Source organism: Sinohyriopsis cumingii, chromosome 10, assembly GCF_028554795.1.
Source record: "Sinohyriopsis cumingii isolate HCF-2022 chromosome 10, ASM2855479v2, whole genome shotgun sequence".
NCBI classification, from domain to species: Eukaryota; Metazoa; Mollusca; class Bivalvia; order Unionida; family Unionidae; genus Sinohyriopsis; species Sinohyriopsis cumingii.
The window spans coordinates 56,914,935-56,941,227 of NC_142970.1; the positions used below are offsets into that span (position 1 = coordinate 56,914,935).

General features: G+C 36.3%; 1 long non-coding RNA gene across 1 annotated transcript; it reads right to left on the reverse strand.

The window, feature by feature from the left end:
- Positions 1-512: 512 nt before the first annotated feature.
- LOC149790197 (uncharacterized) lies at positions 513-17,084 on the reverse strand. The gene is made up of 2 exons (XR_016424036.1): positions 16,827-17,084; positions 513-1,263 (listed from the first exon to the last, which is right to left on the reverse strand). It is a non-coding gene; the product is annotated as an uncharacterized LOC149790197 (long non-coding RNA).
- Positions 17,085-26,293: the final 9,209 nt, after the last annotated feature.

A 26,293-nucleotide genomic window follows, 5' to 3' on the forward strand; every position in this document is an offset into this window, starting at 1 on the left:
AGCTTGGTGCCTCCAACAAAGTCAAGTGCAATCTTTGTTCATATAGCTGTCGAATTGTAAATTTGTTCTTCTCAACAAACTAGAAAAAAAAATATGTTGCACCTTTTTAAAGTTTTTATTGCCAGGTTGGGCTAGTTTTTACCTATTTAAGGACTCTCTCTCTCTCTCTCTCTCTCTCTCTCTCTCTCTCTCTCTCATTACATACATATAACAAGGTAAGTCAAAGGTATTTACATTAATACCTACACATATTTATTGAAAATACTAGTGTTGCGATTCGTTTAATTAACCTTCATACAAATTTCAAATGTCAAATCACTCATTAGCATGCTTATCGGACAGAAAATCTATGAGTGTATCAGACTGTATCAGAAAATATCCTTCTTTTTCGTTCTATCACCCGATTCACCCGATTTCCGCTCCATAAAGATTGAAGAATACTGAGGTAAATGCGTTTCAATTAGTTTCGTACGCAAATCAGCAAGAAGAATGCATGGCATATATAAAGACACTTTCAAAATGTATATTAATTTTAATAAGTAAATCTATTACAAAATCACATTTTAATTCCTTTTTCCCCACATAGCCACAAAATAGTTCACATTATGCGTTTCAAACAACAGAATGACACAAAAATAAATTTACTGATATCAGCTTTTCTTTAAAACGTTAATTAGTTCTGTTATACGTCCGGCTTCGTCTTCTATACTGAGTTTTAATATTCCACCTCGAGAAAATGGGTATTCCCTCACTTCCTTTTCCGCCTTTGCTAGGGCGTCTTTCTTTGCTTCCTCCATGTTGGGAAACCAGTCGCTGACGATCTCTTCCTTTTCGCTGAATCCTCCTGGACCTGCGATAAATTCTACAAACCATCTGTATTTGGTCATTATCGGTGTGCTAAAAATCAATCGCTATCCTTTGTAAATATTAGCAATGTGTCTAGCATATAACGCACGGTATAATACGCATTCATCAGCAGGACAACAGTACTGTTGAATTACACCCACAAGGTCGTGGTTGTTATTTTTATCAAATCCAATATGATCACATGCTCTCAAGTACAGTTCGCGTTTTTGCTGCACTGAATGTACTTTCAGTCGATCGCTATTGTAGACTTCTCCGCTTTGAAAAGATATTTGTTTTAAGTACACGGATCAGTTGGACCTGGAAAAAGTAAATGAAGAATTTGGGTCGCTCTATGTTGGCTAGGTCGCGCTTCTTCCGTCTGTTAATTGCACAGTCTGCTTAGCTGGTTTTATAAATCTGTAACAAGATGAGAACGAAATTGCATTAGTAAATGACAACGTGTTTTTCTTCATTTAATGAAAATCGAAGTCACAAACACGTTTTATGTGCTTTGCAATTGTTGTATTTTTTAATTTGTGTTTGGAATCTGAAAACATTTGCTCTCAGATTACTTGATATCCAACAGAAAGCGAACGTTCACGGAATTCAATGAAATGTGCAGTATATCGATCACATGTACCATGTACCAAAAGTCGATAAATTCACCATGGAACTTCAGAACGTCTGTACACCAATTATTTGAATTCCATTGTGGTAGTGAGTTCATATTAATATTGTATACTTTACATCGATTAATCGAATGTTATATTTAGCATTTTATATCGATTAATATTCGTATATTTCACATCGATTGTACCCCTATTTTTGAGTGTTTATATGAAGCACCTAGAAAAAAACTCGAGTGTATGAAAAAGTCTTAGAGCACCGTAAATTCTTAATGTTTAAAAAATATCAGTTAGGGGCAGGTATCCTTTAACCGTTCCAAGTTCAAGCTTCATGGATTGAACATGTTACTTGAGATATAAACGAATATGTTTTACTGTTGCACGATTTTTTTCTGGAACGGCGGGAAGATTCTACTTCTTTAATGCACAATATATATATTTTTTAAAATCAGGAAGCAAGAGGCAACTATACCTTTGCCTCCACCCCGTGTACCGTTATGCTATCCAGACCAAAAACCTTGACCTTGACTCTTGGATCCATCTCTTGCTTAGGTTCATGCGGTAGAACGAGGTTAACAGAACGATATATAATGAATGATATGTAACCCTACCTTTCTTTTGTTTGCGATAACGCTTTGGTCATTTTGGAGTCCTTGATTATCAGACCTACCACTTTAGTTTCCGAACAGTACCTCCCTGGCACCATCGTATAACAGAGTTGCACTCTTAATTTAACCTCCACCCCATTTGTTTTCGCACAATAGCCCCTTTCGTTATTATTGGATTTCGACCAAAGTGATCTTACAGCATTACATTGTTGTGATCCTAGCAGAGTTAGGTCATCCGCGTTCTAAAATACTGATTGAAAGAGTGGTGTCCCCTGACCCCCCTCCCAAAAAAAAGACACAAAAGCTCTTTTGTTTCTGTCCAGTATCCTCTTTGCTTAAGATTGGATTAAACCAATTTCACAGTCAAACTGATAGTGATGAAGCATCAGACAACGTGTATGTGTTCTGTGTCATCATTTATTTGAGTTATATCCACTAAGTGTCGGGCTCAACCACTTTCATTTCTGCATAATAACTCCTTTGTCTGGGAGATTGCATGGTATTGATACGGCTTTTGTCGATTTATGTTGCCAGCATTATACGCCATAATGAAGTGGATTTATATCGACTGGTTGTCATATACATTCACATTCACACAATGATTCTTATAATTATTGTTGGATTTCAAACAAATTTGGTTCGCAGATTGATAATGTGTCCTCAGCAGAATTAAGTTGTCATTCTACGTCATTAAACAGAGTTACGGGCCCTCATTGTCAGACCCGCCTATTTTCCATTCTGTGCCATAACACTTTATTGGATTTTACATCAGTTTAGAACGTATTTTGATGTTGATGAGACCTCGGCTAACTTTGATTGCAAATATTGCTAAGTTATATATTTAGAATGCAACAACATCTTTTGGCGGAAATTACAACCTCTTACTGTCTGACTCAACACCTTTCAAAACCAATAACTTGTCGAACTCACGATCCTCTGTCAACACAATCACTTGTCAAACACAAAACCTTTCAACACAATAACTTGTCGAACTCACGATCCTCTGTCAACACAATAACTTATCAAACACAAAACCTTTCAACACCAATAACTTGTCAGACTCGCTACCTTCTTTCAGTAAAGTAACTTGTCGGACTAAACACCTTTTCTCAACACAATAACTTGTCAGACACAACACCTTTCAACACCAATAACTTGTCAGACTCACTACCTTCTTCAGTAAAATAACATTTCGGACTAAACACCTTTTTTCAACACAATAAGCTCTCGGACTCACAACCTTTTCACAACACAATAACTTATTTGACGCACCAACTTCTTTCAACACAATAACTTGTATGACTCAACACCTTTCAACAGAATGTTTTGTCAAACTCACTACCTTTATCCAACAAAATAACCTGTCAGACCTATCACCTTCTTTCAACAGACCACCTTGTCAAACTCAGCACCTTCTTTCAACGGAATAACTTATCGGGCTCACTACCTTCTTTGAACACAATATCTTGTCGTACTCACTACCTTCTTTCAACAAAATAACCTGTCAGACTTATCAACAGACCAACTTGTCAGACTCAACACCTTCTTTCAACAAAATAACTTATCGGACTCACTACTTTCTTTTTTATTTAAACACAATACCATTCTTAGACCACCACCTTCATTCAACACTTGTCAGATACACAACCTTCGTTGACACAATAACTTGTCCGATTTATCATCCTCTTTCAATACAATAATAGCGGACTCGCTATCAGCTTTCAGCACCGTAACTTGTCGGATTAATAATTTTCTTTGAACACAAATATTCTTTAATTCCTACTAGATTTCAAACAAACTTGACATATATGTTTAGGCTGAGGACTCGTTAGCTAAACTTCCGTTTTTAGCTTTAGCTTTGAATCATCATTAATGGAGTCATGATCCCTGATTATTGGACTCACACTCTTTTGTTTCTATACAATTATTCGCGTAATTGTTAATGGATTTCAAGTCAATGTTATATGCGACTCAATACTCAATTTTGTACTCATGTGCTTCTATTCCAGGAGAGCAACTCTATAAGTCCTTTTGGGCAAGTTTTGTGTGTAACATTATCAGTATGTGTCGTTGTTCTACAACTTCCTTTACTACATTGACGTCACCGTCATTAGCCAGTCTTTCCTCTACAAAACAGCACTCCACTACATTATGCTTTCAATAACATTTGTGAACAACATTCCTCGAATTTACAAATCAGTTGAGCATAATATGACACGGATAAAAGTAAAAATAACTCAGACTTGATTTAAGAGTTATTTGATTTCATAGTTTACTGTTTGACAAGCTTACATAAGCAAAAGAGGGAAGAGAAGAAAGAAAGAAAAAAAAGAACCTTCATACTACGAAAAGAGAAGCGCAACATTTTCAGATTCATTTTCATTAACTGTCTGCCGTCAGAAAATATTAAGCAAATTGTGAATGTGTGTGACGTGGATTTTTAAAGTAGCTTTAAAAACCAATTAGTCATATCTCTTTATTTTACAATGATGTCTAGCATTGGGGAATCATGCAGCAGACATAGAGCATCATGTCGCACCCAGTCACCTTTTCCTGACGCCAGCCCCACCAACAATAAACTCTTAATGCTGAGCGCCTATCAAGGCCGATGTTAATACCATTTTTATGATGGTCTTTAGTATGATTCGGCCGGGGTTTGAGCCCGCGACCTCCCGCATTAAGGGCCGACGCTATAACCACTAGGCCACCTGAGCGGACTGCTTTATATATGCAATAGGCAAGCAAGACGATATTACTTTTAATTTGTATCTCTTGAATATTAATTTCAGCTCTTCTAGACAGGTGAATTAGGTACAATTCATCAATGACTGAGATCGCCAATGATACGTATATTCATAATTTGCTACAACTGTGGGACATGTGCTAAATTTTCAAACACATGTAACGTAATTTAAAGAAGGGTAGTTTTTTAAATAGGAGTAACGAAATCAAGAGGCATTTCAATAGCTTCAGTTTTCTGAAGTAATGGAGTTAATGAGTTTGAAATTAGATTATAATAGCTTCAATTTTATGAGAGCAATGGAGTCAAAAAGTTTGAAATTAGATTACAATAGCCTAATTTATATAGGAGTAATGGAGTCAATAAACTTGAAAATAGGCTGCAATAACTTATAGTTTTTATGAGTAATCAAGTCCATAAGCTTGAAAACTGGTTACACATTGTGCTTGGACGGCAGAGGCTTTACTACACACTTTCATGTAGCGTAGAACTGATGTTCAAGCCTCATGATTTCCTAAATTATGTGAGATAGGAAGTTTCATTTTAAAAATGACGATAGTTATAAAAATTATAAGAATGGCAATAAATAAAAACCGATTTTTAAAAATATTTTTTACGGTTATTTTCGAAGCACACATGGATGGCGCGTAAATAGATATTTTGTTTCTTAATGTTATGAGTTACAGTTTAAGGTTTTGTGTCACGTGATGCCTTTCTAACAATTCTAAATATTTTTTATACGAAGGTTTTGTAAAAAAATAAGTATTAATATTGTAACCACTTGTAATTTTTCTAATACATGTACTTTAATAGTAAGGTTATGAAATCAAGCGAAATTGTTTGGCAAATAAGCTTATTTTACCTTGACCTAATATAAATATAGAGATTATTTTATTCACTAGGCATGTGACTGCAATAAAAACTATGCCAACCGGAAAACGAAACGACTTGATAGCTGGTGCGACAGAAAGTAAGGGGTACTGAAACATAAAAAGAAAGAGATATTTAAACGAATTAATTCAAAAGTATCGTCATATATAAAATATAAAACGCTTACACTAAGCTGCACAAAGTGATATGACATCATTCCGTAATAAATATGTAAGTCTAATACACGCATGTCAATTAAAATCGAGGTGTGCCGATTCTGTTGACAAAAATGTTAACATGATAGTTATAGCCAGATCATAGCCCATGAGAGTTCATACCTTTGTAGTAGCGCCTGTTTTCTCGTCAAATATTCCTAACTCGGCATCAAAAATAAATGTCTGCTGAATCAAAAGTGAGATGTTGTTTCACACTGGCCAGCCAAGTACTCAACAACTTTGAATGTATTGATACAAAAAAAGACCAGGATAAGCTTGGTGTGAGATACCTGAACTGTCAGACTAAAATTTCCTTTCACTATTATGCATAGCGACCACACAGTCAGACAGTGATCAATACTAGATCTCTTGTTTCGTTGCATTGTGTCGTTTAATATTTAATACGTACCGCAAACAGGTATTTAAAGAAACAAACCGCTAGCTTACACCCTTGTCTTGCCAGGTACCACAGCGCTAGAAATGATCCTCACAGCGGAAATGAAATCTTGCCGCCTCAGCGGAAATATAGTGGAACTTTCTGGGTGATAAGGATAGAATTGCAGAGGTACCACAGAAACGAAATTAAAACTCAGTCTTATTCTCATAGGATATTAGAATTATTGAAATTTCAATATCTAGTTACCAACACCTTTTGTAGTTTGGTGGCATTTTTCGAGGTAACAGTCAGTCAGTGACTTAACTACCGAACACACGGTGCATGCAATGGGGGAGGGGGGCAAAATCCCAAGATTTGGATCGGGTGGAGTGCTGCATTTTTTTACGGTATGGCTTTAAAATTTTAAATTATGCCAATGCAGTCAATATAAAGCTTTATTAAGGGTTGAGCAAGTCATTTGAGTAATTTTGAGTTACTGCGTCATTTAAGTAATTTTGAGTTATCAAGTCATTTGAGTAATATCGAGCTATCGATGTTTTACTGAATGGACACATGTAAAACCATGTTTACCTATATTACGCACCTTCACCAGCTGATATCATAGCGAGTTGGACTTAAAAAGAACGGTACTGTGTTAGTAGTAATTATGTGAGAAAACATTAACAAGTTGTTTTAAATTACCAGTGTCATTTCCTTAACCACTAAAGGAGTTCAGTTTATTATCTGTGCTGTCATTCTCTTCAAGACTAATGGTGTTTTATTTACTATCTGTGCTGTCATTCTCTTCAAGACTAATGGTGTTTAGTTTACTATCTGTGTTGTTATTCTCTTCAAGACTAATGGTGTTTAATTTACTATCTGTGTTGTCATTCTCTTTAAGACTAATGGTGTTTTATTTACTATCTGTGCTGTCATTCTCGTCAAGACTAATGGTGTTTAGTTTACTATCTGTGTTGTCATTCTCTTTAAGACTAATGGTGTTTTATTTACTATCTGTGCTGTCATTCTCTTCAAGACTAATGGTGTTTTATTTACTATCTGTGCTGTCATTCTCTTCAAGACTAATGGTGTTTAGTTTACTATCTGTGTTGTTATTCTCTTTAAGACTAATGGTGTTTTATTTACTATCTGTGCTGTCATTCTCTTCAAGACTAATGGTGTTTTATTTACTATCTGTGTTGTCATTCTCTTCAAGACTAATAGTGTGTTATTTACTATCTGTGTTGTCATTCTCTTCAAGACTAATAGTGTGTTATTTACTATCTGTGCTGTCATTCTCTTCAAGACTAATGGTGTTTAGTTTACTATCTGTGCTGTCATTCTCTTCAAGACTAATGGTGTTTTATTTACTATCTGTGCTGTCATTCTCTTCAAGACTAATGGTGTTTTATTTACTATCTGTGCTGTCATTCTCTTCAAGACTAATGGTGTTTTATTTACTATCTGTGCTGTCATTCTCTTCAAGACTAATGGTGTTTTATTTACTATCTGTGCTGTCATTCTCTTCAAGACTAATAGTGTGTTGTTTACTATCTGTGCTGTCATTCTCTTCAAGACTAATGGTGTTTAGTTTACTATGTTATTATTTTTTCAAGTCTGAAGGAGTTTACTTTACTATCTATTTGCTAGCATTTGTCACCTAATTTGTATTCTTAATTACGAGCAATAACATTAACAGGCTTACTGAGCTGACTTTAATCAGACTGGCAAGCTTATTTACTATATTTAGTGTGTATTCACATTTTCATTTCGACTCGGCATGATTTCCAGCTACCCCTTAGTTTTTGACTTTGGAATAATAATATCATGATAATTAATGAATGTAAATCACAAGATCTGAAATTAGTTTGTTCCTCTGTTACTTCCCCTTTCGAAATTCCTCGATCCTTTATTTCCCACCACCCAACCCTCTCATAAAATGAACGTCTGAGCATCGGCACGCATGGGCGTCGGAACCTGAGCAATGAAATAAGATCGAGCTATTGTCTTTTGTGGCTAACGTTCGTAGCCATTATTGCCGACTTTCCATGATTGAAAGTTCTCAAATGACATTTAAATTGAGATATATTATGTTTTAATGGGTCCTTCTTTTGTACTGGAAACAATACCCACTATCTGATAGCAGGTCACAAAATTGCTGAGAATTTAACGTTTCTGACGCATAGCTTCGTATTATCCAGTGGATGAATGGCTCGATACGCAGTTACTTTGATTATAACGAGATCATAAAGAACAGTAAATGATGTTTACCAGATCATTTGTTTCAACTAATTCGAGCCCGCAATTGCTTTTGTCAATATGAACCTTTAAACATTAATGAAGATGATAGCAGCGCGCAGTGAAAAGTGCCATCTAAACTATCAACTCTCTCTCTCTCTCTCCCTATATATATACATACGTACATACATATATGAAAAACTAGTAGGTAAAATGCACGAGATATTTGGAAAGAGAGAGAGAGAGAGAGCCAGTCGAGCGACCGAATTCGAGCAACAAGGGGTATTTGACATGGGAATGATACTTGGGGCCCAACTGGAAATTAACAAGGGAGCGGCGCATGGGGACACATATGCACTTGGAGACCCTTCAGGACAAAAGCGGCACTTGCAGAGAAAGTAAACTTGGCGCGTGGTGGTACACGAGGACAAAAGTTGCGCTTGGTGACCCTTCAAAACAAAAAGTGTGACTTGAGGGAAAAATGCACGTGGTGACCCATTCGTACGCCCAGTGAGCGACGAGAGACGTCCCATGCAATATTTACGTGTGCCAGGTTGAGGTCAGCTCAAATAATGTAACTATAGCCTGCACTTGATGACACGAAGGGAAAAGAGTACATTAAAAACTCGACGTGAAAAAACAAACACATATACAATAAAAGGGTTGATTGGACAAACAAACACATATGCAACAAAAGGGTTGACGGGGACACACAAACACATATGCAACAAAAGCGTTGATGGGGGCACACAAACAAACACGGTAGTAGGGACAATACTTCAGTCTTGAGACGAGTGTTTTGAGAGAGAGAGAGAGAGAGAGAGAGAGAGAGAGAGAGAGTTTTGACGATGGTAAAAGACATATAACTAGTATATCTTTTAACTGATTGTTTTAACTTTGGGAGTGGTAAATGATGATGCAGTCAGTTGACAATGACATTACCCTTTTGTGAAACCGATGAATGAAAACAATCGACCATGCACATTTCTTGCATAGAATGTATCGTTGTATTTAGAAACTCGGGGTGGACTAGCGTTAATTACTTCATATCATGTAATACCGAACCAAAACAGAACCAAATCCGGTGCTATACGTTTCTGTCTTTTGCCATCGTCTATCCCTCTCTCAAAAATCGTCTCCTGACTAAAGCACCGTTCCTGCTACCATCAGTCAATTCAGTAGCAAATGTGTGTCTGTGTGTGTGTCTCCATCAACCCTTTTGTTGCAAATGTGTTTGTCGCCCGTCGAATTTTCAATATGTTATTTCTCCCAGGTGTTATCAAGTGAACTACGTATTAACGTTGTTAGAACTGAACTAAGTTTGGCTCAACTATATACGCATGTGACGTCAGATGCCACTCTCTAGGTGTACGTATGGGTCACCTAATGCATTTTGCCCTCAAGTGTCGCTTTTGGTCCCGAGGGGGCAGCACATGCTCCCCGCCTAGTGCATTGTACCCCCAAGTGCCGCTATTTATCCTGAAGAGTCGCCAGTTACTTAAGGCCCCCAACCGCTACCATGTTAATGTCACGCTATGCCCACAATTATCCCATGTTAAATTCCCCTTGTCGCAGTAGAGGATTTCCCATGTTAAATTCGCTTTGACGCTGCAGAGGCTATTCTGTCGCTCGAGAGTCCTATATTACTACTGAGATATATGTGTTAGCAGAGAGTTTACTGGCGTGAATGTCATAAGTTTTAGTAGAAATGTTCGTTGTCTTTCTACTTTGGGGAAAAAAAACTTTGCTGTGCACCTTGAGGCGGGATTGTGCATAAGTTAGATATTGAACTCTTTACCATCAATACATTTTGAAAGGTTTTATAACTGTAACAAAAGCCAATACATAATGTATTAAAATTAGACCAATCTAATGTATCATTATTAGACCAATTAGACCAATATCGATCAGGTTGCACGGATATCAATTGAGAATAGCTTGCCACAATTATTATTTTATATAACGCGTATTACAAAACCCTAGGGTTTAATTTGAGATTGCCCGGGGAAAGGATTCCATTGCATATATCAGTCAGGAATAGAACGCCTATCCGAGAAAACTTAATTCCAGTTAGCATTATGGAATAGAAAACCCATTTGAACTACTTCATTGCATTTAGCATTATGGAATAGAGACACAGTCTGAACAATTTCATTGCATTTAGCATTATGGAATAGAGACACCGTCTGAACAACTTCATTCCAAATAGCAGTATGGAGTAGAAAGCCCATCTGAACAACCTCATTTCAAAAAGCAGTATGGAGTAGAAAGCCCATCTGAACAACCTCATTTCAAAAATAGATGTGCGGAGTAGAAAGCCCATCTGAACAACGTCATTCCAAAAATAGCTGTGCGGAGTAGAAAGCCCATCTGAACAACCTCGTTCCAAAAATAGCAATATGGAATAGAAAGCCTATCTGAACAACTTCATTCCAAATATCGTATGGAATAGAAAAGAAAACTGAACTACTTCAATAGCTCATTTGAACTACATCATTTTAAATAGCAGTCTGGAATAGAAATACCCATGTGAACTTCTTCATTCCAAACAGCGGTCTGAAATAGAAAACCAATCGGAACAACTTCATTCCAAATAGCAGTCCGGATAATATAAAGCCTAAATGAATTACTTCATTCCAAACAGCAGTCTCAAATAGAAGACCAATCTGAACAACTTCATTCCAAATAGCAGCATGGAATAGATATACCATGCGAACTAAGTCATTTTAAACAGCAGTCTGCAATAGAAAACCAATCTGAACTACTTCAATAGCCCATTTGAACTACTTCTTTCCATATAACAGCCTATAATATAAATACAATCATTTAAACAAAACAGTCTGGAATAGTAAACCCATCTGAACTACTCCAGTTTAATGGAATGCTTACCGTTCTACTCAATCGAGTCAAGCAGTGATATCATAGACATCTAGCAATATCAGAATTATAATAAATCTACCCCTCAGACGATTATAGTGTTGAAGAAAGGGGGTACGATTTATTTCAGTAAACAAAGAGAGAGAGAGAGAGAGAGAGAGAGAGAGAGAGATCTAGGACGTATTACTAAAAGGTCAGGTGAATATGGTAAGCACCCGTTTGTCAGGAGGACATTTTTTGCACCTGCATGGCAGGTGAACATTCCTTAACTCCCGCAGGTCATGTGAACATTGCTACGTACCCGCTTGTCAGGTGACAGGCAAGAAATAATATGTAATACCCGTCACTTTCATTGGTAACTTAGGATAAAACTCAAACTTTATTTGAAACAATAAGGGACAGGTAGAATTGACTGACCTTTAAAACTGTGTGTGTGTTTTTTTATATTTTTACCGTAGTTTTAACAATTTTTCAGTCATATCGCTACGATGTCTGCAGTGTGGCAGTTTATAGTGATGTCTAGCACTGGGACATCATGCTGCAGAGATGTAGCATAATGTCCCACCCAGTCACATTATCCCGACACCGGGCCGACCAGGCCGACCAGTCCAAACACTAACCTCTTACTGCTGAGCGCCAAGCGAGGCAGTTGCTAGTACCATTTTTATAAGTCTTAGGTATGACTTGGCCGAGGATTGAACCAACGACTTCCCGCATCCGAGGCGTACGCTCTAACCATTAGACCACCGGATCGGTACACGAGGCTTTGAACCACTCCAAACAGAAGGTATTGAATGTTTCTCTAGCTTACATCCTATGCATAGTCACGATCATGTGTTTCTCTAGTGGTTCAGTGGCTTGTGTGACGGATGTGCAACTCAAAGGTTGTGGGTTCGAATACTACTAAAATCAGCAGTGTCACCTACTTTGCTTTGTCTCTCGGCAAAATACTTTATTCCCACTTTGCTTACACTTTATAGCCTTTATTGTGTTGATTTACTGTTTAACAACCGCAAAAGCAACGCATATGAGAGCGACTAGGCCATTACAACTATGCTAATGAAAGGACAGATTTTTTTTGTAAGTCTATATGGGTTAATCTCCACTCTCTCCAAACAGCCGCCCACATGCGCGAGCATTCTTTAGTGAACCCAGCGACAGGGATACAATCCTGAAATACGTCACATTCCTCACGTGTGACTCCTTCATGATGGCATATTTAACAATGTAGTGATCACAGCTTCATTGGAATGGCATACTTAACACGGGCATTTCAACATTTAGAAACAATAAATACGATCCGACCCCGATCCCGCTTAAGGCTACCACGAAAACATGAACAAAGGTGCTTTCTATAATGAACGCAAATTTACAGTTCTTCCTCATTGTGATCGACATTTTATGTTTACATATGCAATACTGAAGAAAACACAGTTCCTTTGCAACGTCACACTGCTATTCCATGGTAGCATTTGAATTTTAAGATGAAGCCTTTCAGTGCCAAATAATTTTAAAACTCTGCATGAGCGTCGTTCATGCACGATTCAGATGTATCTAATTAAGTAATTCCCCATGAGCTTTCAAGCATCTGAGAGATATCCAGTCAGATGTACCAATGCGTTTATACACATCTGAGTGAGGTTTAGTCACTTGTACCAATGTGTTTATACACATGTAACTGAGGTTCAGTCAGTTGTGCCACTGTGTTTACACACATATGAGTGAGGGTCATTCGATTGTAACAATGTGATAATACACATCCGAGTGAGCTTCATTCAGTTGTAACAATGTGATAATACACATCTGAGTGAGGGTCATTCAATTGTAACAATGTGATAATACACATCTGAGTGAGGGTCATTCAATTGTAACAATGTGATAATACACATCTGAGTGAGGGTCATTCAATTGTAACAATGTGATAATACACATCTGAGTGAGGGTCATTCAATTGTAACAATGTGATAATACACATCTGAGTGAGGGTCATTCAATTGTAACAATGTGATAATACACATCTGAGTGAGGGTCATTCAATTGTAACAATGTGATAATACACATCTGAGTGAGGGTCATTCAATTGTAACAATGTGATAATACACATGCAAGTGAGCTTCAGCCAGTTGTACCAATATGGCGTATGCAATCAGTCTTACTATATGTTTATGTGTATGAGTTGCGATTAATCAGTCGTACAAAAGTGTTTTGTATATACAATTTGCGATTAATCAGTCGTAAAAATGTGTTTTATATATACAATTTGCGATTAATCAGTCGTACAAATGTGTTTTATGTAAACGAGTTGCGATTAATCAGTCGTACACATGTGTTTTATGTATATGTTGTTGTTGTTGCTTTGAAGTTTAACGCCATTTTTCAGCACACGATAGGCTATGCATGGCGGCCAGTATTAATGGTGGAGGAAGAACTCGGGAAAACCCCGAGAAGAAGAACCAACGACCCACGAGAAGCTACTGGAAAGCTTTCTCACATACCCACACTGGCCGAATCCTGGACTCGAACCCACGCAGACAGAGGTGAGATGGCAGTGATCCGTAACGGAGAGCGCTTTAAACCACTCGGCCACTCGGGGCCCCTGTTTTATGTATACGAGTTGAGATTAATCAGTCGTACCATGTGTTGTATGTGTAGGAGCTGAGATGAATCAGTTGTACAAATGTGTTTTATGTATATGATTTAGGATTAATTGGTCGTACCAATGGGTTTTATGTATGATTTGGGATGAATCAGTCGTACCATGGGTTTTATATATGTGAGTGGAGATGAATCACTCGTACCAACGGGTTTTATTTATATGAATTTGGATGAATCAGTCGTACTATATGTCTTATGTACATGAGTTGAGATGAATCAGTTGTACCAATGGGTTTTTAAGTATCTGACAGCGGTTCAATCAATTATTACAGCACCAGTGTGTTTATACGTATCTTAGTGGCTCAGTCAGTTGTACCATGTATTTTTAAGTATCTCAGAGAGGTTCAATCAGTTGCACCAATGCACTGAATGGGGCCATGCAGTAAATAATGGGCACGTGCGCCACAAAGACAGGAATGCGCGTGCAAAACAAAATGATGCAAAATTCCAATAATATAAACCTTGCAAAATTTCACACAGTACTATGCAACTTGTCAGCTTTATTTAGAGTACTGTGTCACTGGTATGTTGCCTAGTTTTTAAAATCATTTACACCTGAAATTATTTGTACCTTCAATCTGGTTCACTGGGAGATGTTTTTGATTAACCGTCAACGACAAAAATGCCGGGTCCATTTGCAATATCGTTCTGAGCTTCGCTTGATTTTTCAATACATTAAAGCTGCTGAATTAATGATCGTGTTAATAGGAATATTGTATGATGCATATCGATCATCTTCACCAATTGTTCTCTTCACATGAGACACTTCCCACTCAGCCATAACAGACAACGGTCATCTTCCATGGATTGGCCACAATCGTAAAAACGATTAAACCACATCAGAATTGTTGGATATGACAGAGAATTGCACCCGTAACCTTTATCCAGATCGACCATGACATCAGTTGGTGAATACACTGAGAGCACCCGGATTTAAAGCATTCTCTTTCCTCAGTGGCTGAATCGTTTCTCTTTCTCTTGCATATTTACGTTAATGTCTTTTACCTATCACACACACACACACACACACACACACAGAGCACATTTTCATACGTGTTTGGTGGAAGTTTTAACATTGCTACCGATCTTACAAGATGCATATTGTGCTTAATAAGCTGATTCTTAGATCCCTGGAATGAACTTCAGAGACTTGCATATTATCCTACCCTAGAAATGATATTTAAAAATTTCCGGGTTCAAATAGTCGACAAGATCATAGTATAAATATTTATATTGCGAATGGAAGCAAAAATATCTTTATTTTAGATACATATTCCCGAAAATTCTCAACCTCTGCTTTCAGTGCATTGATAAGAAAGCGGTTAGAAGGTATTTCTAAAAATTGAACATTGCATGCAAAGTAACCCGGCACTGTTCTTAACATTGCCTGCAAAGTAACCCGGCACAGTTCTTCACATTGCACGCAAAGTAACCCGGCACAGTTCTTAACATTGCATGCAAAGTAACCCGGCACAGTTCTTAACACTGCATGCAAAGTAACCCAACACAGTTCTTAACATTGCATGCAAAAGTAACCCGGCACAGTTCTTAACACTGGATGCAAAGTAACCCGGCATAGTTCTTAACACTGCATGCAAAGTAACCCGGCACAGTTCTTAACACTTCATGCAAAGTAACCCGGCAGTTCTTCTGTAGATAGGATCAAGTATATTACTTTATTCTTTACCTGTCCTATTAAGTTATTCACCGATACATGTTCATTACCCGTGCTTTTGAAATCTTTATCATATCAGAGTCATTGCTGGCAGGGGAGAGAAATTCTAGACTTAATATGCTAATGATGAAGTTTAAGTACATAGATATGAATGAGAAATTGTATGCATGTTGGTGAAAAACTGGTAAGCGATTTGCCCACCTTGATCACTAATCAGCCTTTTGTTTATACGGTATTTTATAATTGTAAGAACAAATTCAAATAATGTAGGCAATAACAGCCAACAATGACAACTGTACTGGGAGAGGCGCTAGCTCAGTTGAACGAGTGCCGGATTCATAATCTAGGGAACGCGAGTTTTGACACTCACCCGAGCCAGTCCCAGTCGTCTTTGGGAATTGCACTTTTACGTAGATAGTGCCGTTAAAAATCAAAAAAGCAAGAAACTACTTTTGTAATTAGAGTGCTAAATTTATTCTTCCTTTATGTTAATATCTTTACTGATAACATTTTTTATCTTTCTTCGTCTCTTTTCCTCTGATAAGTGAAAGAAATATCTAAACTTGCAAATACCCTGACAGCTGTAACTAAATCCATTCGTCACAGACATATATGAATACGATAAGCGGTACAGTTCCGATATACTACACAACATCGGGTGTTTTTTTGACTCGTACGGTGGAACCCTCTGAATTTCCACTGTTCAGCTGTGTGTGTGTGTGTGCTTGTTTGTGTTGTTTTGTTGCAGGTCACTTGATCCTTTGATTCCAATAAATCTCTTATCCATAACATAAATAAAATAAAATATAAAAAATAATAATAGAAAACAAACGAAAAGAAAAGAACAGTACTGTTCATGATTTCTTGTCAATCGTCAGATGTTAAATATTCAATGCATTGGACTGAAAACGATAATTCACTACTCATGATCAAACATTTCTCAAAACCAAGATTACTTTCAAAGTCTGAGCATGAGTCACTTCTATATGCATCTATGTATAAGCAATCTGAATTCTTTCTGGGAACGATATTTTTTCTTACCACACATATTGTATACAATATATACCTATATATAAATATACTTCACTTAACATACATACCTTCCTTATAATACAGGTGATCCGTCCAAAGCTGAGCTCTTCAAATCTTTTTCAGACGCCGAACACTGTGGCAGCTTTCAAAGAGTGTTCCTAATGGTTTCCCATCCTAATGGGTAGCGTTTCATCCGTGCTCTAAATATCCGAGTCAGCCCTTGTAAAGCTATTGAGTGGTTGGAGATACAATAAACCTATTGCGAGCTACAAGAACCAACTGAAGTTATACTGCTCAGGAAAGCGTCAGCACACTTGAAGCCTTTATTTTTGCCAGCCGTCATCGTTGTATATGAGTCACGCGAAACTAGAAGTTGAGGGAATGTGTCAATCAGTTTTAAAATCACACGCATACACGCTCTTTCTCTCTCTCTCTCACACACACACAGATATATATATATATATATATATATATATATATATATATATATATATATATATATATATATATATATATATATATATATATATATATATATATATATATATATATATATATATATATATATATATAATCTGATATACATATCTATGCTTCAGTGGGCAGATCAGTGTTCTAAAAGTAATAACCATTATATGCAAGTTTAGAAGTTAATGGATAGCCATAAATGCACGTACTATTTCAACTAAGCACACCTGGAACAAAGTAGATCTCGTTTGGGGAGTATTTAGTACTGTGATGATCGACATAGATCTCGTTTGGGGAGTATCTAGTACTGTGATAATCGACAGAGATCTCGTTTGGGGAGTATTTAGTACTGTGATTATCGACATAGATCTCGTTTGGGGAGTATTTAGTACTGTGATGATCGGCATAGATCTCGTTTGGGGAGTATTTAGTACTGTGATGATCGACATAGATCTCGTTTGGGGAGTATTTAGTACTGTGATGATCGACAGAGATCTCGTTTGGAGAGTATTATACAGACACAAAGCAGCTGATAATGTAGCAAGTGTGGTCTAACAACTTTGTCTAACCTGACCACCACCATCTCCACATTGACACATGACCAAGCATGACGTGTACACCAACTGTGGCAACTTTATGACATTTCGGGTTTTTGCTTTGGCAGCATATAAGGTTTCTAAAGGTTCTACGCCAAATAGAGTAAAGTGTCTTACTTCCCAATGTAGTGGACATGTCTGATCCGATGATGGGAATCGAACCCGCACCATTCTGGTCAGGAGTCAAACGCCTTCAGCACTGGACGCAGCTCCGGTGACATCAGTGTTAGGAACAAAAAATAATGGAGCCTTACATAAGAGTGCAAAATAAAAGTAACAAAAGCAAAAGCAATACTTTAAGCTGAAGAGATATTAGAAACATTAAAGGTAATGCACTTGTTTTGAAAGCAAATTAATTGATACTAACAAAAGGCAATATTCTGATGCAGCTTAAAACAAAGTAAGCTCGTTTCTTTACTCAGCTTCATATATTGGACTATAGCCCATTATATAAGAAATAATGTGTTCTCGAGCTGTGGCGGCACCGGTTGTGGTGGGGAGAGGTAAAACTATTAACTATTATGTATTTCGGACCAAGGTGGGTCCTTTGAAAGTTCGCCATCTTATTTAAGTCGAGAGCGGCGAGGGGTCCACACTAACATAAATAGCGTATGGTTGACTATTCCAAAGAGCTAGCACCACATAAAAAAGGAATTCTTGCTGAGGAATGCATTACTTCCAACCAGTCTTCCTTGTGAAAATTGTTTCTAGCAGTCAGAAAAAATGTGAGATAAAAATGATGTCTCTACGCAGGGGCTTACCTAAAGAATTATCACCCGGCGTGGATTCTTTATTTCGCACCCCAACAAATAATTTTAAAATGTAAAACACGCAGAAAAATGTATTATGTTTGCAAGTAGATTTTTAAACAGTACAATGCTGTGATAATCAAATTGGAAATAACTTTTTCTTTGGCGGATTTTTTCATTTAGTTTGAAAATTTGTACTGATGTTACACGTTCCCGGTGGTGTCCCCTTCTGCCTGTCACTCATGGCGGACCGCCCCTCCCGCTCGCACACCCCTTAGTACGTAGCTGTCTATACGTACAATGGTCTATGTAGTTTTTTCAATGTCTCCTTTCTGTATGGGGTACCTGTAAGATGTTATATACTATGTTGAATTTGCACATTCATGACCTTGGATTTATTTTCCTCTGATTCATGTATCTACGTTCTTTGAACAATTATGAGAGTTCAAGACGTTCGAGGTTCACCACTATCGTATTGCAATGGCTATTATGGAATTTTTCACGTGTGTCAGTATCCGTAAACCTTATTTTTTTTAGCACTATGACCGACCAGAGTTTGTCGATAACGGTCTCTTGTGTACAGGACATCTAATATTAATACAATGATAGGAATATAGACGTTTCAATGGCTTGACTGGGAAGACATAATGGCGTCTATATGTTCATGCCATTAACGTTTTGAGTAGGCAAAACCAATCGATAGCTTGAAGTGCTGCTCATCGGATTCATCATAATTATAATTTGCTGCTGGAAATGTTCTCCATGTATGAAATGATATGCGATAAACAATATTTTTTAATGTGATCTTTGAACAGTTGAAAATAAATAAATAGAGCATATTCATCAGCGTTGTAAACTTTTATTTCTATTTCTTCTGAAAACTAATTAAAACCTTTTAATTGCTTTCCTCCTCCATTGATATTTGGTTCCATCAATATTTACTATAGTGCTTAGAGAGTTAATAACCCGTGCGTTTATTGGATGAGAAGATAACGCAATCTATTTTCCAATAATGTACGGCACTTAGGATTATTCATACATATACAAAGGTGTGTTTACTGACTCTTTAACCACCTAAAATCAATGTTGCTGGCTTAAAAAATGACCATCTCACTGATCCCAGAACGTCATCCTATGTACTCCTTTTATTATGCTTTCTCGCTTTCTTATTTGACGAAGATATAGTCTTTCTTTCTCGACTGCAAGAACAAACTTAAATACCTAATAATGTTCCCAACCTTAAATATTTTCAGCATGATTTTATGTTTTCTAATTTCATGGTACTTGTTTTCTGTAATAATATCAATATATATGTTTTTGTTTGTTTGTTTTGTTTTTCAGTGTTATAGGTGTTGTCTAATGTTGTAAAGCGCTTAGAGCTTCTAAAGATTAGACGCTATACAAATTCCTCATTATTATTATTATTATTATTGTTATTATTATTAAACTATGATATCCCTTACTTGACGAAGGTGTGCTCTTTTTACCTGACCAAAACAGTGTATAAAGTCTGTGAAGTAGCCTGCAAACATTCTACGAAGTCTATGAATACCATGAAAACACTCTACTAAGTTCATTAATGCCATGAAATCTATACGAGGTCTATGAATGCCATGAAAACTCTCTACGAAGTTTATGAATGCCATAAAATCTATTCGAAGTCTATGAATGCCACGAGAACACTCTACTAAGTCTGCGAATGCCATGAAAACACTCTGCTAAGTTTATTAACGCCATGAAATCTATACGAAGTCTTTGAATGCCACGAGAACACTCTACGAGGTCTATGAATGCCATGAAAACTCTCTACGAAGTTTATGAATGCCATAAAATCTATACGAAGTCTATGAATGCCATATCTATACGAAGTCTATGAATGCCATGAAATCTATATGAAGTCTATGAATGCCAGGATATCTATACGAAGTCTATGAATGCCATGAAAACACTCTACGAAGTCTGTGAATGCCATAAAATCTATACGAAGTCTATGAATGCCATGATATCTATACGAAGTCTATGAATGCCATAAAATCTATACGAAGACTATTTATGTCATGATATCTATACGAAGTCTATGAATGCCATGATATCTATACGAAGTCTATGAATGCGATGAAAACACTCTACGAAGTCTATGAATGCCCTGAAAACACCCTACGAAGTCTGTGAATGCCATAAAATCTATAAGAAGTCTATGAATGTCAGGATATCTATACGAAGTCTATGAATGGCATGAAAGCACTCTGCGAAGTCTAGGAAATCCATAAAACCTATACGAAGTTTACGAATGCCATGATATCTATACGAAGTCTATGAATGCCATGAAAACACACTAAGAAGTCTATAAATGACATGAAATCTCTCTACGAAGTCTATCAATGCCATGAAAACATTCTACGACATCTGTGAATGCCATAAAATCTTAACGAAGTCTATCAATGCCATGATATCTATACGAAGTTTATGAATGCCATGAAAACTCTCTACGAAGTCTATGAATGCCATAAAATCTATACGAAGTCTATTAATGCCGTGATATCTATACGATGTCTATGAATGCCATGATATCTATACGAAGTCTATATATGCCGTGATATCTATACGATGTCTATGAATGCCATGATATCTATACGAAGACTAGCAACGCCATGATATCTATACGAAGTCTATGAATGCCATGAAAACATTCTACGACATCTGTGAATGCCATAAAATCTTTACGAAGTCTATCAATGCCATGATATCTATACGAAGTTTATGAATGCCATGAAAACTCTCTACGAAGTCTATGAATGCCATAAAATCTACACGAAGTCTATTAATGCCATACTATCTATACGAAGTCTATGAATGCCATGATATCTATACGAAGTCTATGAATGCCATGAAAACACTCTAGCAAGTCTATAAATAACATAAAATCACTCTACGAAGTCTATGAATGGCATGAAAACACTCTACGAAGTCTGAATGCCATACAATCTATACGAACTCAATGAATGCCATGATATCTATACGAAGCCTATGAATATCATGAAATCTATACGAAATCTATGAATGCCGTGATATCTATACGAAGTCTGTGAATGCCATGATATCTATACGAAGTCTATGAATGCCATTATATCTATACGAAGTATATTAATGCCATGAAAACACTATATGAAGTCTTTAAATGGCATGAAATCACTCTACGAAGTCTGTGAATGCCATAAAATCTATACGAAGTCTATGAATGCTATGATACCTATACGAAGTCTATGAATGCCATGAAAACACTCTAGGAAGTCTACAGATGACATGAAATCACTCTACGAAGTCTATGAATGCCATGAAAACAGTCTACAAAGTCTGTGAATGCCATAAAATCTATACGAAGTGTATGAATGCCATGACTGATATATATATATATATATATATATATATATATATATATATATATATATATATATATATATATATATATATATAATAAGTCTATGAATGCCATGAAATCTATACGAAGTCTATATATGCCGTGATATCTATACGATGTCTATGAATGCCATGATATCTATACGAAGACTAGGAATGCCATGATATCTATACGAAGTCTATGAATGCCATGATATATATACGAAGTCTATCAACGCCATGATATCTATACGAAGTCTATCAATGCCATGAAAACACTCTAGGAAGCATATTAATGACATAAAATCACTCTACGAAGTCTATGGATGCCAATGAAAACAATCTACGAAGTCTGTGAATGCCATAAAATCTATACGAAGTCTATGAATGCGACGAAAACACTCTAGGAAGTCTATAAATAACATGAAATCACTCTACGAAGTCTACGAATGCCATGAAAACACTCTACGAAGTCTGTGAATGCCATAAAATCTATACGAAGTCTATGAATGCGACGAAAACACTCTAGGAAGTCTATAAATAACATGAAATCACTCTACGAAGTCTACGAATGCCATGAAAACACTCTACAAAGTCTGTGAATGCCATGATATCTATACGAAGTCTATGAATGCCATAAAATATATACGAAGTCTGTGAATACATGAAATCTATGTGAAGTCTATAAATGCCATTATATCTATACGAAGTCTATGAATACCATGAAAACCATACGATGCCACTGAATACTATTAAGTATAAACGAAGTCTGTGAATACCATGAAATCTTTACGAAGTCTTTAAATACCATGAAATGTATACGAAGTCTGTGAATACCATGAAATCTATACGAAGTCTATGAAAACCATGATAAATATTCGAGGATTATGAATACAATGAAATCTGTACGAAGTCTGTGAATACCATGAAATATATACGAAGTCTATGAATACCATGAAATCTGTACGAAGTCTTTAAATACCATGAAATATATACTAAGTCTATGAATACCATGAAATCTATACGAGGTCTATGAATATCATGATAAATATTCGAGGTTTATGAATACCAAGAAATCTATACGAAGTCAATGAAAACCATTAAATCTATACGAAGTCCGTGAATACTTTGAAAACAATTCGAAGTCTATGAATAACATGAAATCTATACGAAGTCCGTGAATACTTTGAAAACAATTCGAAGTCTATGAATACCATGAAATCTACACGAAGTCTATGAATACTATGAAATCTATACGAAGTCGTGAATACTTTGAAAACAATTCGAAGTCTGTGAATAATGTTACGTTTCCTAAGTCCAGATATTATGAGATGTATAATTGCATAGGCCATGTGTTTGATTTCGAAATATTGCAAATGGCTAGAGTTAATCTCTTGCACAAGGTTACCATGACCCGCCAGAGAGGGGAATTTCCGATCGGCAAGGCGAGTCTCCGATCATAAGAAACAGGCGAGGCGTTTTCTCCTCCTTCCCACGCAGATAGACAACGAGAGGACATTGTCCGCCAAGTTCGAATCGATCGGTTCACAACAATATCCAACTGGAATTGAGACAGAGGGTGTGATAACAATTTAGATCCGAATTGTAACTTTCAGATCTCTAAGAGAAAAAAATGCAGTATTCACCTTGACAAATTGCTAATCATCAGGGTTACTCTGAGAACGAAGCCACTCGTAATTTGGTGGTAAAATTTAGAGATGAGATTCTAAGGAAAGACAAAGCTTTGAAAAGGAATCTTTTTAGGGGACATAACTTCCGGTTCAGTTGAGTCCCGATTCTCCAAGAGATGGAGACGGAAGTGAGACTAGCAGAGCAGTTGGAGTCGACCAATGTCTAGTCGGAGGAGAGAAGGTGTATAGAAGGCGGCGGAGGAGAAAAAGTAGTCGAGGAGGAGAAAATGGAGAGGAGAAAAAGGAGTATAGAGAAGTCCGGGAGGAAAAGGAATTTGGAGACAGTTATGAGGAAGAGAAGAAGCAATTGGGAGGGATAGGAGAGAAGAATGAATACACTGATTAGTAGAATACAAGGACAGGTTGGAACCTTTCTCACACTGCTAATCAAGTGATGAAATATACTATTACAGGGTCGAGCGGAAAGAGGGTATTTGGGAAATTTAAATCATTTGACGTTGGCATTGTTATTAAATTGTTATTCATTGAATTTCACTTCTTTGTTTATTCAAGCATTTGACCGTCGCATTGCTGACTGGGCACTCGGAGCCTTACATCTGTCTTTCACTAATTTAACTTCCAACCCAAAATCGAGCCTGGGTGGGACTTCTATAATAATTTAAATCAAATATTGGAAGCACTTCACCTCAATAGTAACAAACCCCCACAAAAACCATGAAAAATATATGATGCCATTTAATATTATTAAAGCTATAGGAAGTTTGCGAATACCATGAAAACTATACGAAGTCTGTGAATACCGTGTTATCTATACGAAGTCGGTGAACACCATGAAATATATCCAAAGTCTATGAATACCGTGAACACATTTCGAAGTCTACGAATACCATGAAAACACTCTACGAAGTCTATGAATTCCATGAAATCTATACGAAATCTCTGAATACCATGAAATCTACACGAAGTCTATGAATGCCGTGAAAACTATACGCAAGTCTAAGCATACTGTGAAATCTATACGAAGTCTATGAATACCATGAAATCTATACGACGTCTATGAATTCCATGAAATCTATATGAAGTCTGTGATTATCGTGAAATCTTTACGAAGTCAATGAATACTAAGAAAACTATTCGAAGTCTATGAATACCATGAAATATATATGAAGTCTATAAATACCATGAAAACATTACGACCAAACGAAGTCTATTAATACTATGAAATATATTCGAAGTCTATGACTATCATGAAATCTATACGAAGTCTATGAATACCATGAAAAATATACGATGCAATTGAATACTGTTAAATCTACATGAAGTCTGTGAATGCCATGAAATCTATACGAAGCTTGTGAATACCGTGAAAACTATTCGAAGCCTATGAATACCATGAAATGTATACGAAATCTGTGAATACCATGAAATCTATACGAAGTCTATGAATACCATCAAATATATGCGAAGTCTGTGAATACCATGAAATCTATACGAATTCTCTGAATACCATGTAATATATACGAAATCTGTGAATATAATGAAATCTTTATGAAGTCTGTGAATATCATGAAATATATACTAAGTCTATGAATGCCATAATATTCATACTAAGTTTATAAATATCATGAAATCTATACGAAGTCTGTGAATACCATGAAATCTATATGAATCCTATGAATACCATGAAATCTATACGAAGTCTGTGAATACCATGAAATCTATACGAAGTCTGTGAATACCATGAAATCTTACGAAGTCTATGAATACCATGAAATGTATACGAAATCTGTGAATATCATGAAGTCTATATGAAGTCTGTGAATATCATGAAATCTATACGAAGTCTGTGAATACCATGATATTTATACGAAGTCTATCAATACCGTAAAATCTATACCAAGTCTGTGAATACCATGAAATCTTTATGAATCCTATGAATACCATGATATTTATACGAAGTCTGTGAATACAATTAAATCTATACGAAGTCTCTGAATACCATGAAATCTATATGAAGTCTATGAATACCATCAAATCTATGCGAAGTCTGTAAATACCATTAAATATATACGAAGTCTATGAATGCCATCAAATATATGCGAAGTCTGTGAATACCATGAAATCTATACGAATTCTCTGAATACCATGTAATATATACGAAGTCAATGAATACCATGAAATCTATACGAAGTCTATGAATACCATGAAATGTATACGATATCTGTGAATATCATGAAATATATACGAAGTCTATGAATATCATGATATTTATACGAAGTCTATGAATACCATGAAATCTATATTAATCCTATGAATACCATGAAATCTATACGAAGTTTGTGAATACGATGAATTCTATACGAAGTCTCTGAATACCATGAAATGTATATGAAGTCTGTGAATACCATTAAATCTATATGAAGTCTATGAATACCATCAAATCTATGCGAAGTCTGTAAATACCATGAAATCTATACGAAGTCTCTGAATACCATGAAATCTATACGAAGTCTGTGAATACCATGAAATATATACGAAGTCTATGAATAATATGAAATCTATACGAAGTCTGTGAATACCATGAAATCTATACGAAGTCTCTGAATGCCATCAAATCTATGCGAAGTCTGTAAATACCGTGAAATCTATACGACGTCTATGAATACCATGAAAT